At 39.5% G+C, this 17,521-nt stretch overlaps 1 protein-coding gene across 1 annotated transcript in view; it reads right to left on the reverse strand.

The window, feature by feature from the left end:
* Positions 1 to 17,521, reverse strand: part of CAMK4 (calcium/calmodulin-dependent protein kinase IV) — a 377,548-nt gene that overhangs the window by 236,180 nt on the left and 123,847 nt on the right. The window lies entirely within an intron of this gene.

Genomic DNA, 17,521 nt, shown 5'->3' on the forward strand with positions numbered 1-17,521 from the left:
GTATATATATGTATATATATGTATATATATGTATATATATGTGTATATATGTGTATATATATGTGTATATATATGTGTGTATATATATGTATCTATATATATATATAGTTTGTTGTTGTCAGGTACTGTTTAGTGTGACTTATAGCAACTTACATAAGACTGATAGCAACTCTATGAACAATAAATCTGAACCTTGTCTTATCCTTTGCCATCCTCCACCCTCACAAAATCTTGAGCCTACTGCTGAGGGTTTTCTTCTCTTTTGCCAACTCTCCACCTTTCCAAGCATGATGTCCCTCTTTAAGGAATAGTCTCTCCTAGCAACATGCCTAAATAATGTGAGACAAAGATTTGTCATCTTTGCATCCAGGAAGCACTCTGGATGTCAGATTTATCATTAGCTCTTTTTCCTAGCTAATGATTGACTATTTCTTTTTTGTAGAAGAAATTACTATATTAAGGAGAGAGGATCAGGATGGAACACAAGCCCCACCCTATTAAGGGTTTATAGAAGCTCATGGGACCTCAGTGGTAGGGGCTTTCTCTTGTGAAATACTCACCTGAGACACAGTGTCCAGCCTGCATTCCCCACACCACAGTCACCATCAAGCGGCACCACAAGTGGCAGTCTCCAGGATCCTGGTCCACTGCTCACCTGTCTCCACACCACCAGCCTATATCACTCACAGCTGCCATGCAGCTTCATCATAACTGGCAATCTACATGATCCTAGTCCATCACTCAACAGTTTCTCCAATGCCAGCCTACATAGCTTCTATCACATGAGTCACTCCTCTCATGGTTCTGAGTCTCTGAGTCTTTTAGCGAATCACCGAATCAAAGGGCCATGGAGGAATCGGGGAGCTAAGCTACAGATGGAGCTGTTAAGGTTAGAAATTATGGACAGCTTGTTAAGCATTAGGACTAAACTGGCCTGTAACTTCTTAGAAACAGTCTTCTATTAATCTTTGCAGGATGAATTATAAAAACAAGCACTCCTGCTATATTTTGTCTAAGACATATATGTTTGTTATTTTGGCAATCCATGGGATATTAAGTACTCTTCTCTAACACCACAGGTCAAAGGTATCAATTCCACTTCTGTCACCCTTATTAATAATCCAGCTTTCAGAAGCATAGCACAGGATTAAAGAGACCATAGCCTGAATCAAGCACGCCTTAGACTTCAAACTGCTATCACTGCTCCTCAATAATTTGGAGAGGTCCCTGACTGAAGATTTCCCTGATGCAATATGTCTCCTGATCTGACTGCTGAAACCAAGGCTGTTAATTGTGGATCCAAGTAAGATGATACTGTTGACAATTTTCCCCATCTACGTAACAAGATGATGTTTATTGGCCCCATGGTGAGAATTTTTTTTCCTTAATGTCTAGATGTAGCACAAAATGAAAGCTATAGTCTTTAGAAAAGGCAGTGGCAGTAGAGATATCATTGCTAATATCAGATGGATCCTGACTGAGAGCAGAGAATATCAGAACAATGTCTTTTTGTGCTTTATTGAATATCTGTAGGCATTGGACTGTGTGGATCACAACAAATTATGGTGAATATTGAGAAGAATGGGAATCCCCAAACAATGTAACTGTGCTCATGTGAATCCTTCACATAGACCAAGAGACTGTGGTGTGAACATGGCAAAGGAATACTACATGGTTTAAAACTAAGAAAGATTTGTGTCAAAGTTGTATCCTCTCTTCATACCTGTTCAATCTGTATGCTAAGTAAATAATTCAAGAAGCTTGACACTATAAAGAAGAATGTGGCATTAGGATCAGAGGAAGACTCATCAACACCTGTGTTGTGCAGATGAAACTTGCTAAAATGATAATATTTGCTGAAAAGATGATGCTTGCTCAAAGGAAGGCAGGCTTAAAATGCTTGCTATGAAAGACCAAAGTCTTCAGTATGGATTATGTCTCAACATCAAGAGGCTATCACACAGGTGAAATTTAAAGCTAGAACACTTAGTGAAACAAGTTAACCTTGAGGATAGAAGAAAAATTGATGGCACCTAACAACAACAACAAAGACAAATATTGCATGGCATTCTCATGTAAAAATACAAGTTGTTGTTGTTTACCATTGAGTCAAAACTGAACCAGAGTTACCTTCTGGCAGGTTTTCAGAGGCAGTTAATTGCACAGGAGGAGAGTGTCCAACTTTCTCAAATGGAGTGGATGGTGTATTTAAAACACATGCCTTCATGATTGCAGTACAGATTTTTGCCACTAGGTCACCAGAGATTAAAGTTTAGTTGTTAGCAGTGGCATGTTGTTCAAATCTACCAGCTGCTCCTTGTAAGAAAGATGGGCAATATCCTCCCATACAATGAACTACCTCTGAAAACCCGGTGGATGGTCACCTATGGATTGGTTCTAACTCAGTGGTACCTAACAACAACAACCAGTGGCAGGAAACAGAGACAATGGAAAACTATTGCTTATGGAAAACTAAGTTTTCTTTAGAGTGTAATAAAAATAACCACATTAATAATCTACAATCAATTAATATAACTGATATCACTAAATTGTATGCCCATAAATCAGTGAATATGACATCAGGATTGGAGGAAGACTCACTAACAATATGCATTATGCAGATGACACAACCTTACTTGCTGAAACTGAGAAGGGCCTGAGCACTTTCTGCAGAAGATCAAGGACTGCAGCCTTCAATATGGATTGACAGAGAGAAGCTCAATATCAAGAAAACAGAGATTCTCACCATCGGGTCGACTGGCAGCATTGTGAGGGATTATGAAGAGACTGAGATTGTAAACAGCTTTAGTTTGCTTGGCTCCACAATAAATAACTCTTCATACCAGCAGCCAGAAAATTAAAAGATGAATTATATTGGGAAAGTCTGCTGTCAGAGACCTGTTCAAAGTTCTAAAGAGCAAGGATATCAGTCTGGAGACTAAGGTGTGCCTGATGCAGGACATGGTCTTTGCAATCATTTGTTATGTGTCAGAGAGTTGGACAACGACTAAGGAGAATAGAAAAATTGATGCCTTTGAACTGTGGTGTTGGAAAAGAGTATTAAATATGCCAGGGACTGATAAGGGAATGAACAGGTTCATCCTGGAGAGGGTGAGACCAGGCTGCTCCTTGGAAGTACAGATCCTGAAGTTTCATCTGACATACTCTGGACATATTGCAAGGAGGGACCAGTCCTTGGAGAGGGACGTCATGCTTGGGAGGATGAAAGGACAGTACAGGGGAGGAAGACCCTCCTTGAGCTGGACTGATTCAGTGACTGGGGTAATAGGGATAGCTGTGTTGGAGACAGTGAGATTGGCACAGGATAGGACAAGATTTAGTGCTGCTGTGCACAGGGTTGCTATGAGTTGTAGGAGACTCAACAGACATAACAACAACAGCAACAACAACAACAAAACATTGAGTAGGCAAAACTCATGTGAGATGTATTTATAAAAATAAACCTTTCCAATGAAGAAAACCAGAGTAGGTGCTGTTCTGCTTATGTACAGTCAAACTCTCATGAAATTCAGGATCATGGTTTCATGAGACTTTCCGTTTAATTGCCTCACTATTATGGTTACTGTTGCTGTTCTACCGTCAAGGTCATATCACAGTTTCTGGTTCATGTTGCCTTCTTGACCTTCAGATTCCTCATCTCCAAAAAAGGCATTACTCACCTCACAGAGTCATTGTAATAACCACATGATGGAAGTTGAAATGATCTATAAATTCTAAAACACTTTACAAATAGAATTTTACTTCACAATTATTGGCTAATGCACATTTTTCATTTCTTTAACAAGTACAATAGAACACTTTTTATAGGACAAACAGAAAATATTATAACCCCTTAGGAAAACTTAAATTCCCTTAAATCAACTGGTTTAACCATTGCTTCACAACAGCTGTCTATCTAGGGAAGTGACAATGGCATATTCTTAGAAAAAGAACTTAAGGGATTTGTCTTCATAATCTAAGTGAATACTTTAAAACTAACCTATTGTTGGGTTACATCTACTAACCTGTTGCAGAAGACCAAAGAATATAGCCTTCAATATGGATTGCATCTCAACATCAAGAAAACAAAAATTCTTACCAATAAGACTGATAGCATCGTGACAGATGGAGAAAAGACTGAAACTGTCAACAACTTTATCTTACTTGAATACACAATTAACACCTTCGGTACCAGCAGTCAGGAAATCAGGAGACATATTACACTATGAAAGTCTTGAAGTTAGGGACATCTCCAATGTATTGAGGAGTAATGATGCCAGTTTGAATACTAAGGTGTGTCTGATTGAGGCCATGGTCTTTGTGATCACTTGCTATGTGTCTGCAAGCTGGACAACGAGGTAGTATGATAGAAGAATTGATGCCTTTGAGCTGCGGTGTTGTAGAAAAGCACTGAACATCCTGTGGGCTGCCAAAAGAACAAACAAATATGTCTTGGAGAGGGTGCACCCAGAGTGGTCTTCGGAGGCAAAGATGATGAGGCTTCGCCTCACATACTCTGGGCATATTGTTAGGGGGTGTTATTCCTTGGAGAGGGTTATGATGCTTGGAAAGGTAAGAACCAGTTAAGGAGATCTGGTAAATGGATTGACACAGTGACAGCCACAGCTCTAAAGTGTCAAGAAGTCTGAGAACGGCTCAGGATCAGGACAGGGTTCAGATCTGTTGTTCATAGGGTCGCTATAGGTCATACTCTTGACTCAGCAGCGCCTAAGAACATTGTTGGGTATTGTTGAGTCAATTTCTACAAAGCTGAACTGTCTCAAAGGTTTTCTTGGGTACAATTTTCAATGAAGCAAATTGCTAAGTTTTCGTTCCATGAAATCTCTGGGTAAGTAAATTTCAACCACCATCCCTTTTGTTAAAGATTAGCATTTTACCACTTCACTGTTCGTAACCGGACTCTTTTTCCCCTTTAAATCACTCTGTAATGTAACTCTGAAATTTTGTAGTCATTTCTTGGCAGTCAATTCCTGCCTCTCCCTGTCACTGGTTTTACAACCACTCCCTAGATATTAGATGAAAAGTCTCGTAGTGCCTTACCTTATCAGATGCAGAAGCAGGGATCACTTACTCCCTGTTACTGGCAGCAGTCTGAGGAGGTAGCCCTATGATCTCCCCAATTATGAACTGTTTGGCAAAATTTCCTGGCCTGTATTAATGCTTCTTAGCAATAGTCTTGATTTTTTTTTTCTTTGGAGTCAAAATAAAAAGAGAAAAGCTTAAATTTGCTAGAAATGTCACAATGAATCCCTGCCCCTTCTTAGTCCTCAAAACCCATCAGGATCCAAGTACCAAAAAAATGACTAAATTTTTAGCTGGGAGGTAAAATATCTTCACTCTTTGCTCTCGTTTTTGTTCTCATCAGCCTTCCAGGGAACATTTAAATAGCTATGAAACAGATTAGACTATTTCTATTCTTATCCTTGAAAAATGTAATATTAATAAAATTAAGAGATTCCTTTTTCCCAGTGGCAATGAAAGCTGGCAAAGGGCTGAGACACAAACGGTTATTCTCCTTTCACTCTTAGAACAAGAAAATCATAATGTAACATAAGAAAAGCCATTTTAGACCACTAATAGAGTTGTTACGTCAAGCACGGCATTGTCTCGAGGAGTATGGAAGAGCCTTCTCTGCATATATTCAGGTTCTTAGTTCAGCATCCATTTAAAGCTAAGGTCCTTAGAACTAGAGGAAGATCAATCACTCCGCTTCTACCAAATGCTAAGGATAAAGCGGGGGGAAAAAACCTAAAAAAAAAAAAAAAAAAAAAAAAAAAACCAAACCACTTAAGTGTCCTAATCTTCAAAGAAGGAGGTTACAACTCAAAATCTATTTCCAAATGTCAAACTGTGCATCTTGGGCCCAAGTCTGTGGGGTAGGACTAAAAGGAGAGTTAAATGGGACAGCTTTGATCACAAAGTCCCCTGAACTGAAACTCTAGAGGCCGACCAGAGTAGAGGACTCATCTGATCCTCTTATTTTTCTCTTAGGGACTCAAGACATCTTCCGCCAGTTCCTATTGAGTGGGAAGAGGCAAAGGAGGTTGGGAAAAGTGGATTAATGTGATAAGCCACAAGCCCAGCAGTTGATGTGATTAGAAGCATTCAGAAATTCTTTGGGGAAATGTCTATTTCCTTTTTCTTATGATAATGTTTGCTTAGGGTCATGATATCATTTGAGCTGTTGTAGGATACAATCATCAAGGGTTCAAATTCAGAGGCCTATTCAGCTTCCTGTATTTATTAGGAATGGCATGCAATTATTACCTAATGAGTCAAACAAAATGATAAGCACTTCTGTAATCTTAATATTTTTAATCCTAGGCAGCTTGTCTGCTACCGAGGACATGTGGCACTGAACGGCCCTGTGGTGTTTTCGAGCCTTCAAGTGGCTATCAGAATCATCTACCAGGAAAAGTTACCACTGACTACAGGCTGGGAAAATATGGTAGAATGTATCTAAACATTGTCAAAGATCTCTCCCTCCTCCCCCAGTTGAATATTTATTTAGTTCCTTCCACATACTTTGTGAGGAAAGGATTGTTTGTTGTTATGTGCCATCAAGTTGCCTGTGACTCATAGAGACCCTGTGTACATTAGCTCTGAATCCTGCCCTATCCTGAGCCAATCTCATCATCTCTGACAGACTTAATCTCATTTCACCAGTCACTGAGTCAATCCATCTCATACTGAGTCTTCCTCTTCTATGCTGTCCCTCCACCCTCCACCTTTCCAAGTATGATGTCCCTCTCCAAGGACTGGTCCCTAATGGCAAAAGGAAAGCAGAAAGAGTGTATACATTAAAAAAAAAATGGAGACTATAATCCTCAACACCTAAAGATGTCACAAGAATTAAATCATATATTCCTTATAAAAGGTCCTGGCACAGGACTAAGCACATTTCCACTGCTACTGAGTCATTTCCAACTCACAGACACCCTGATTCAGATTTTGGATACTATAAATCTTTATAGGAGGAGACTGCCCATTTCTTCCACAAGGAAGAGTCGGTGGATTCAAACTGCCAACCTTTCAGTTAGAAACCTAATACGTTATGCATCGTGACACCAACACTCTTGGAATACTGTTGTTATGCGCTATTGAATTCGAAACTTACAGAGACCCTCTGAGAGACCCCTTACAGAGACAGCTCTGAACTCTGACCTATCCTGAGCTAATCTCATTGTATCTGACACACCGACCCCCATTACTTCAGTCACTGTGTCAATTCATCTCATCCAGGGACTTTCTCTTCTCATGTGCTGTCCCTGTATTCTTCCAAGCATGATTTCCTTCTCCAAGTATTGATCCTTCTTGGCAACATGACCAGAGTACGTAAGATGGAGTTTCAATGTCTTTAGTTCCAAGGAAAAACTTGGTTTCACCCTCTCCAGGCCAAACCTGTTTTTTCTCTTAGCAGTCCAGGTCTGTTCAATAGTCTTCTCAGCATCACAATGCAAAGGCATCAATTCTACTTATGTTATCTTTAGTCATAGCAAGTTAACTGCAAAGCCCATGGCCTGGATAGGGTATTTCTTAGCTCCTAGACTGACATTGTTGCTCTTTACCACTCTGGAGAGGTCCTTGACCAGTCTTTGGAAAAGGACACCATCCTTGGAAGGGTGGAGGGATAGTCCAGGACAGGAAGACCCCAGATGAAATGGATTGACATAGTGACTGGACTAATGAGGTAGATGTGTCAGAGTCAGTGAGACGGGCTCAGGATAGGGCAGGCTTCAAAGTTATTGTACACGGGGTCGCTATGAGATGCAGGTGACTTGATGGCACATAACTGCAACAATAACAATTTATCTTATGACTTCCTGACTACTTATGCCAAGAGAGTTGATTGTGAAACAGAGCAAGCTGAAATTGTTAACAATTTCAATCTCTTCTCCATCTTGGAGCTAAATAAAATGTAACTTCTTTCCTTCCTTTCGTACTTGGTTTCAGAATCTCAATTTAAGACAAAACTAATAGACACTGATCATTATTAAGTGACCTCCTCTTATTTTGCTCACCATCTACAATATTAGCATTTTAAATATCTCTGAATCAATAGTCATTAAATTGTACCAAACAATGGACACACAAAATCATAATACCTCACTATTTCTATCTCTAATCAATTGAAAAGCTAAAGCTAGCAAAAATTTCTAATTATCCATGCCAACTGTGACCTTTCCTTTTGCTACCAGTTTAAAGGAAGAAATAAAACTTTTTAATTAAGTGTTTTCAACTTAAAGAACTCTGGCTGATAGATGTACTTGAAATACTTATTTTAAGTAAAGTATGGAACAATGTCCTAGATGATTCAGCAAGATGATTCATTTAAGGTTAAAAAAGTTATCAAGAAATCAAAATATGATGAACAGCAACAGCTATTGCTGCTAGAGCCACATATGTTATCTCTCTGTCATATCATTCTTCTATTTCATTATCTGAACTTTAAGAAAGCATTTTTCTATTAAATCCATCTATTTCAACAAATGTCATTTGATCATCTAAATTGTTATCTTTCATCAAAATGTCAAAATTCTAAAAGCTCTCTTAGTTGTTTGTAGCTGGTTTGGGTTCATTTTAAACACATAAAGCAAGTTCTCTGATTGAGAACTGCCAACATTTCTCAATTGTGTACTTTTCCTTATTCAGATGGAAATATAAACTTCAATTCACGAGGTTTTATATGATTTTCTTAAGAAGCTCTAGGGGTGTAGTGCAGTATCTGTTGCTTTGCTAACTAAAAGGTCAATGGTTATAATCTACCAGCTGTTTCCTCAGGAGACGGCCGGACAGTTTCCTCTCGTAAAGATTTACAGCATCATAAACCCTGTGGAAGGTCACTAGGATTCTAAATCAACATGACAGCAGTGGGTTGGCTTTGAAATGGTCTGATGAGTATAAGAATAGTTCCCAAGCATACCCAAGAATAGACATGAAAAACAATATGTAAGCAAGATGCATGATATTGGTAAGAACTAATTAACTGATTCATTAGCTTGTGTAAATTTTTAACTACTAGCTTTTAAAAGTTTCCATAATAACAACATTCTGGCAGGATTACGGAACAAGCCTGTTTCTTCTCTGAGGCATTATTAGATGTACTGCTCAATTACAGAACACTTGAAATGTAAAATGTGAATAGATTATGAGGGAAATGAAGAGTAATTATTTATATTCTCTAATAAGCTTCCCTCAGTTACAAATTGAGTCATGGTATATTGTTTACCAGTAAGTTTACTTGCAGACTTACAATTATAGAAACTTAAGCATCTTATAAAAAGATGATTTTCTAGTATATGGATTTTGATATGCTGTTAGTCAAATTCATCAACATTTAGACAAAGATGAAGATAGACATTTTCAGTAGCTCCAAGAGGACCCAGAAATGTCACTAGCTCTCTTAAAATTACTGTCTAATACTATCCAAATCCTATATCGAAAACAAATCAGTTTTCAATATTAGCTGTACCTTACATGTTGTTGTTGATTGCCTGCAAGTCAAGCACAACTCATAGTGACACTAAGACAAAAGGCCTGAAGCCCCTCTACATCTATTGACATTTATCAAAGTTCATAGAGTTTCTGGAGGCATATTCTGGAGGAAGTGGACGCCACTCCTGCTTTCAAACCTGTCATAGTATGCTACTGTTGTTATATGCCGCTGAGTCACCTGCAATGTATAGTGACCCTATGTATAGTAGCTCTGAACCCTTCCCTGTCCTAAACCAGGCTCACTAATTCCAACACACCAACCTCCATCGTCCAAGTTACTATAACAATCCACCTCTTCCAGGGTCTCCCTCTCCTGCACTATCTGTCCACCATTCTGAGCATGATGTCTTCTTGAAGCACTGATCTCTCCTGGCTACATGCCTAAAGTAAGTGAGGCAGAGTTTCAAAATCCTAGCTTTCAAGGAGAGACCTGGTTTCACCCTCTCTCAGACAGACCTATTTGTTTTCTTAGCAGTCCATGGTATGTTCAAGACTCTTCTCCAGCACCACACCTCCAAGGCATGTATTCTTCTTCTGTCATCCAGCTCTCTGATACATATTGATTATGAAGACTTTGGCCTGAATTAGGCACACTTTAGTTGCTAGACTGACAATGTTTCATCTCAATACTCTGGAGAAGTCCCTGATAGAAGATTTCCCCAGTGCAATCCGTCTTTTTATTTCCTGTCTGCTGGTGCCAAGAGTGTTGACTGTGGCAATTACTACAAAGCATGATTTACAAGGACAGTAAATTCACATAGTCTTATATATCATTTAAAAGAGCATATAGTAGTGGAGAACCAGTGACTAACATGGGACACAGCTGACCTGAGACTTCTATACAAAAAACCCAGAAACTTCCCCCAAGTGTTCTGGAGGTGCTATAATAAGAGATCTCTGTATCACTGACCTCAAGCCTCAAGGCTGAAAGTCAAAGTCTTTCCAGCACATTTAAGAAGCTGTCCTGATTAAAGAACTAGATCCTGTTTCAAACCTGAATTGTAACCTCTAATAAATGCCATTAATTGTGCATATTGCCTATGAGTTCTGTGTGGTCAATACAATAGATTAATAGACCCAGTAGGAGAACAGCAAGAGCCCTGGGAAGACAGTTGGTGCTAGAATTGGTAGGAGCCAATTCAGGGAGCATCAGGAATTTGGAGAGGGTGCATGTCTGACCTCACAGAAATTGGTTTTGTCTGGCGGACATTGTGTATGAGACTGTTGCCACTTTGGAGTTAGCAGAGATCAAATGCAACTATCTCCATATGAGCCTCTGGTTTTAAAGAATAATTCAGATTTTAAATCATGTCTGACAGACTGTGCCTTTACACATAATTCAAAGAGCAGCCTATGTGAGGAGATGAGAAAAATGAGGTTCAAAGAGGTAATGTGACTAAGGTGGTTGTTGTTTTGTGGCGTCAGTCAAACATGACTCATAACTGACCCTCCAGTGGGTTTTCAAAGGCAGTAAATCACATGGAAAGAGACTGTCCATCCTTCTCCCATGAAGCAGCTGGTAGATTTGAACCAGTGACTAATGTTACAAAGCTAATATGCAATAAGGAGGTAGAACTGGGATCCAGGTCCAGGTTGCTTGTGCTCAGTGTTCCAATGATTCTTAGTTGAAGGTAGCTGTCTCCCCACGGCCACCTCCACCAATGGGTTGCTGCCAATCTCATTATGATGCAGTTTTAAATGCTAAGACACCTGTGGCAATTTACTGGATTGTTCTAGAAGACTCTGAAGGAATAGGCTGAAGAATCTAATTTAATCTAATTTGAAGAAGCCTCTGGATACTATGGTTGAATCTGCTTGGATCATGAAAAGTGTGGATAAAACCAGGTCTGCCAGAACACAATTAATAGCTAAAACTTAATACTACTTCTGAAAATTAGCCAATATAAAGTCTTCATATTTCAATCAACTGATCTCATTGTCTTGGTTCATCATGAGTCAGGGGATGACTCCATGACACTTAATGATAGAAAATGTAAATACCCTTGATCAAGACATTATGCTATGCTCTTTACATGCATTGATTTTAATTTCTGGGTAACACTAGGAGCTAGAATTAAATTTACAGATGAAGAAAGAGAAGTTGTTGGTTTGCTTGGAGTCAGACAAAATAGAGAGAGGTAAAGCTCAAACAAGGAGTTGTGATGGTCTGGCAGATAAAGAGTTGCACTGCCAGCTGTTCTACAGGAGAAACCACGAGAGAAATATAAGCATTCTCCTCCCCTGTAATTTATAGCCTCTAAAAACCGGCTGGAGGATCAGCAATGAGCCAATGCTGATTCAACTCAACTGTTCCAATGATTCTCAACTGAAGGTAGCTGGTAGATCATTCAACAGTCAACAGCAACAGCACAGTGAGGGGGGAAAATGAAACTTGAGCAACTTCTCTCTAGTGATAGAGTACATCCTATAACTACCCGCATACATGGCCTAATGGTGATTCCTCAAACTCACATCCTCTGGGTGTGTAAATGTTTTGGTCTTAAGCTCTTGACACCTGGATGCATCAGGAACCTCTGCCATATTGTAGGCTACATCTCACTTCAAGGGCCTGGAAGTAATTCCTAGAATAAACAAGTTTTATGAGCCAACAGTTATAAGATAAAGGAATTTGTTTTGGCTTAAAGAGAAATGTTTTATGTTCTTATGTATCATTGAGTCAGAACTGACTCACAGCTAATTCTCCAGCAGGTTTTCAGAGGCAATAAATCATACGAGAGGAAACGATCGAGCTTTCTCCCTTGGAGCAGTTGGTGGATTCGAACAGCAAGCCCTTGAGTTGGCAGTGCAAGTTCTTACCATTAAGCCACCAGAGCTCCGTTTAAAGGAAAAAAGAACTAATATATCCAGAACAAAAACCCTTCTCAGATTTTTAGTTCTTTGATTTCTAAGATACTGTATACCTTTTAACCCGGCTCAGAATTTCTAAAATTGTCCTCTGGACTAAAATTTCCCCACATGAGAAGACCTGAGAAAAAAGGTTGACTGCTAGAGAGAATTATCAAGGAGAAATACACCAGTGAAACCAAAAGACAAGAGCACACCACCACACCTCGATGCTCCTGAGGACAGGCAGCCCGTCCACATTCTCAACTGTAATAAGACCAAGAACAAAGGAAAACATAGTTGGTGTTTCTGTAATATTGACAAGACTATCAAGTTTTGAAAAACTTTCTCCCTAAAAAAAAGTCAGAGAATCCCTCAACTTTATTTTGAATGACAGCTCTACCACATGAACAGAGGGTGTAATATGGCGAAACCCCTCCACATGCCAAGGAAGTTCAAATAGGTCAAAACAGATTGGTATGCTGTCTATTGTGTATTTTTTTGCACCCTCTGTCCCAGTCCTTTTCCTTCCAAACAGAAAAGTGGTCCATTTAATACATTGCTTATTTAAATTTTTTCTATACATCAAGAAAACAGATTCTTACCACTGGGCCAATAGGCAGCATCATTATGGATGGTGAAGAGATTGAGAATGTTAACAGTTTTAGTTTATTTAGCTCGACAATCATCACTCGTGGTACCAGTACAGGAAATCAAGAGACAAACTGCATTGGGAAAGTCAGCTGTGGGGGGACCTCTACTGAGGAGCAATGACATCAGTGTGGAGACTAAGGTGTACCTGATCCAGGCCATAGGCTTCGCAATTATCTACTATGCAACAGAAAACTGGACAATTAATAAGGATGACAGAAAGAGAATAGATGCCTTTGAGCTGTGGTGTTGGAGAAGAGTATTGAATATAATATGGACTGCTCAGAGAACAAACAGATTTGTCCTGGAGAGGGTGAAACTTGGCTGCTCCTTGGAGGCAAAGATTCTGAGGCTTTGTCTGACATACTTGGGACATGTTAAAAGGAGAGACCGGTCCTTAGAGAGGGCCCTCATGTTTGGGAGGGTGGAGGGACAGCACAAGAGAGGAAGACCCTAAATGAGATGGATCAATTCAATTGGGGTAATGGGGGTAGGTATGTCAGAGATAATAAGGATGGCACAGGACAGAGCAAGGTTTAGGGCTCTTGTACATAGGGTCACTGTGAGTCAAAAATGACTTGACAGCACATAACAACAGGAACATACTAAACTCAATTATTCTCCAAGCAGAGCCACAGGCGTGCTAACAATGGCAGCCTCACAGGGAGCAAGAACTCTCTCAGCAAGTCTCCTCCAAAGCCAGCAGCTCTGCAGTGGGCAGCCCTTCCACAAGCCAATTTTAGGAAATCTAAGGAAGAGAAACCAGATGAAAGGGGAAAAAAATTGCCTTGGATCAAATCACAACTTCATGCCAGCTAGACTGATACTATATCTTCTTGACACAGAAAAGAAATGAGGGGTGATAATGTGTTAATAGATTAAACAGTTGATATTAAGAGTCATCGAATTAAATTGTGTCCCTGCCCCCAAAATAAGTGGTAGAATCCTAGCCTTCTGTATCAACTGATGTAATCCTTTTTGGAAGTAGGGCTATCTTTGCTATTTAATTGAATCCACTGTATCAGAGATTCTAATTTTAAATTTTTGAAAATAGAAAACAGTCATTTCTGTTCTTTAACTCTACTCTACTCATTGCCTTGGAATGCAACCTGACTCATAATTGACTCTCCAGCAGATTTTTAGAGGCTGGAAATCATAGGGGAAGAAACTGTTTTTCTTCCTCCCCTGGAGTGGCTGACAGATTCAAAGGGTCTGTGTTTAGGTTGGCAGTACAACACCTTACCCTACCCTACTAGGCCTCTAGAGTTCCCTTCTGTTCTTTAAAGTCACCCAACTTTATTTCGCTTGTAACAGCAGTTACACTGCTAATCCCAAAGTGACACCTGGCTGGCAGTTTGCATCTATCAGCTGCTCCTCAGGAAAAAGATGGGGAAATCTCTCGTACAATTTTCAACCTCCAAAATACCCACCGGAGAGTCAGCTATCAGTCAAATCCAACTGCACAGCAGTGAGTTTTGAGTTTTATAGCAGCACTAGCAAACTACAAGCGGCTTGAAGATTGTAAAGTTTTCACACTCACTCATGCACTACTCTACTTGATAACACCTAACAAAGACATTCAGTACTTTAATTCTAAAAAATGCCTGATGACTGATAGATTCTTCATTCACATTCTACCTGGACATGCTGTTGTTGTTGTTGTTGTTAGGTGCCCGTGAGTCAACTATAACTCACAGCAACCTCATAAACAACAAATGTGAACCTTGTGCTATATCCTACACCATGTCATGGTCTCTGATAATGCTCATTTGTTGCAGACTATCTTAGTCTGTTTTCTTAAGGGTCTCATCAGCACATAAGCTCCACCATTCTAAATTAAACTCTGTTATAATGGCATTCATAGGGTGGAAGTGTGAGATCTCTCATACGCCCATGTGTAAGATGCTCACTACTTTTTAGATGGACATAATCAAGGAGCTTCATCATATTCATAGGCAAAAAAAAAACCTACAAAAGCTTCCAAATAACAATTACCTGATTTATCTTCTACAAAAGGAAGCACATTTACAATTATGTATTATGGTTTGACAAATGTAGAAAAGACTAGCACACCCTTTATAATTCTCTAGGTTTTGTTTTTGTGGTTTGTTTTGTTTTTGTTTGTCTTTTTTTTTTTTTTTCAAAACATGTCAGCAAATATTCCCAATTCAAAATCTGTATTGTTTTCAGTAAAACAGTGATGAGGATTACCACACCATGAGAATTAATACTAGGTATAGTATTTCTCTACTAACCAAAAGATCACATTCCGTTAGTGGCCCCACAGAAGAAAGATAGGTAATCTCTTTTGTTCAGATTGACAGTCTGGGAAATTCAATGGAGGGTCACAATGAATTGGAGTTAACTCAAGGGCAGTGGTTTCAAAGTTTCTGTTTTTGCTTGTTTAGTTTATTGTTGACGAGTGTCTGCGTTTTAAGTGCCAGGCTTTACATTTACATAAAATCTTGCCAAGTTGTCTTTTACTCAACTGTCCAAGTAGCCTTGAGATTCAATTTAATTCTGTCATCCCCGTTTAGCCTCCTATCATTTACGGATAAAATCCAAATTCTTTAGCACAATTTACAGGACTATCCTTCAATTTGCTCATGCCAATCTGCTATTGTGTGACACTGATGGGTCAAATGTGATAATGGTTACCCATGGTGGACAGCGTTTGATGGAGCTCCCAGACTGAAAAAGGATTGGAAGCCGGAGGGGCATCCACTTCTAAAAGAACTTGCCTCCAAAATTCTATGAACTTGGAGAAACAATGATAGTTAGAAAATAGGGTTTAGGCGTCTTGTTCTTAGGGTCGCTATGAGTTGTCTAATGACTTGATGGCCCTTAACAAAAACAACAATCTGCTATTAGTGTTTGCAACTAAAACTGGTGAAACTGCTTGCCATCCACTATGGAGCACAATTTGACAATTAAAGTTTGTATTTTACGGAACATTCATTTCCAAAGAACACACTGAACATACTGGTGGAGATGGAATGACGGCATGAAATAAGAACAACACTATAAAACTAAATGAAACTTGCAGAGACTAGAATAGAGTTGTGAAGAGTCTGGTGAGCTCCTTATAAAATACAATGCCATTGAATATGCTCTGATATGTGTTGTTGTTGTTGTTAGGTGCCATTCAGTTGAGCATGGCTCATAACGACCCTATGAACAAAGATCTGAACCCTATTCTATCTTGCACCATTCTCACACGCTGACACACAAGAGCCCCAGCAGCAGTCACCGTGTCAGTCCACCTCGTTGAGGTCTTCTTCTCCTTGACCAACCCTCCACCCTTCCCAGCATCATATCCTTCTCCATGGAATAGTCCCTATTAGTAACATGCCAAAGTATATGAGGCAACATTTCACCATTTTTGCCTCCAAAGAACACTCCAGCTGCACCCTCTCCAAGACATATCTGTTAATTCTCATGGCCATCCATGGCATGTCCAATACCCTTCTCTAAAACCACAGTTTAAAGGCCTCAATTCTTTTTCTGTCATCCTTATGCACTGTCCAGCTCTCAGATGCATAACAAGTAATCAGAAAAACTATGACCTGAATCAGATGCACCTTAATCCTCAAACTGACATACTCTCTCATCTGTTAGAGTTACTGAATAAAGTGTCAGTAAGCTCTCGTTTGTGGAAAGTTCACAAAATTGAAATCTATCCTTTATTCAATATTTTCTTAGCCTAAGAATTTTTTTCTGTTTATGCCTAAGCACATACAAGTGTGTTCATTTATATTTTTGTAAGTCAAAGTACTAGGCCAGTAAATGTCCCATAATCAGTATCATAGTGTAAGGCAGAACATCAAGCTTGGGAGGGTGGAGGGACAGCGCAGGAGAGGACCTTGATAAGCTGGATTGATTTGATCACTGTGGTAATGGGGATGGGTGTATCGGAGACAATAAGATCGGCATGGGATAGAGCAGGGTTTAGGGCTGCTATGAGCTGCAGGCAAAGCGAAGGCACATAACAACAACAACAACAATCAGTATCTGCTCCCTAGAGATGCAACTAGTCCAAAGTCTCAAGTCTTATATTCAATTCCCTTTTATTTCATTCACTTCTTACACATAAGCAAAATACAGTATCTACTCCAATGAGATAACAGAGGTGAAAGAGTGGTAATGAAGAGACACTGTTTTCTTGATCCAAAGCTAGACAACTCAGCAGAGTCAGCAAGTTGGACAGGAAAAACCAACTCAGATGTAGCCAGGATCCAATAGACCGCAGCCCTCCCTGGGAATGGCAGCTGCCACAATTACAGGCAATAACTGGCTCAGAGTCAGGGTCAACACTGAAGGAGCCAAATGCCAAAAATGATTTCTCTATTTGGCTAGGAGGAGTTCTGCTACAGATTCAAAGAGCCTTTATGAGGGTGGTAGTTTAAGTAAAAAAAAAAAAAGGTCACATGCTAATCATAAAAAGGATCAGAACCTCCAGGAAGAAAAAGTCAAACATTCCCTTCTATGGAGTCAGAACGAACTCAGAGTT

The sequence above is a fragment of the Elephantulus edwardii genome, unplaced genomic scaffold, assembly GCF_000299155.1.
Source record: "Elephantulus edwardii isolate Elephantulus edwardi_28Jun2011 unplaced genomic scaffold, EleEdw1.0 scaffold00050, whole genome shotgun sequence".
Classification (NCBI taxonomy): Eukaryota; Metazoa; Chordata; class Mammalia; order Macroscelidea; family Macroscelididae; genus Elephantulus; species Elephantulus edwardii.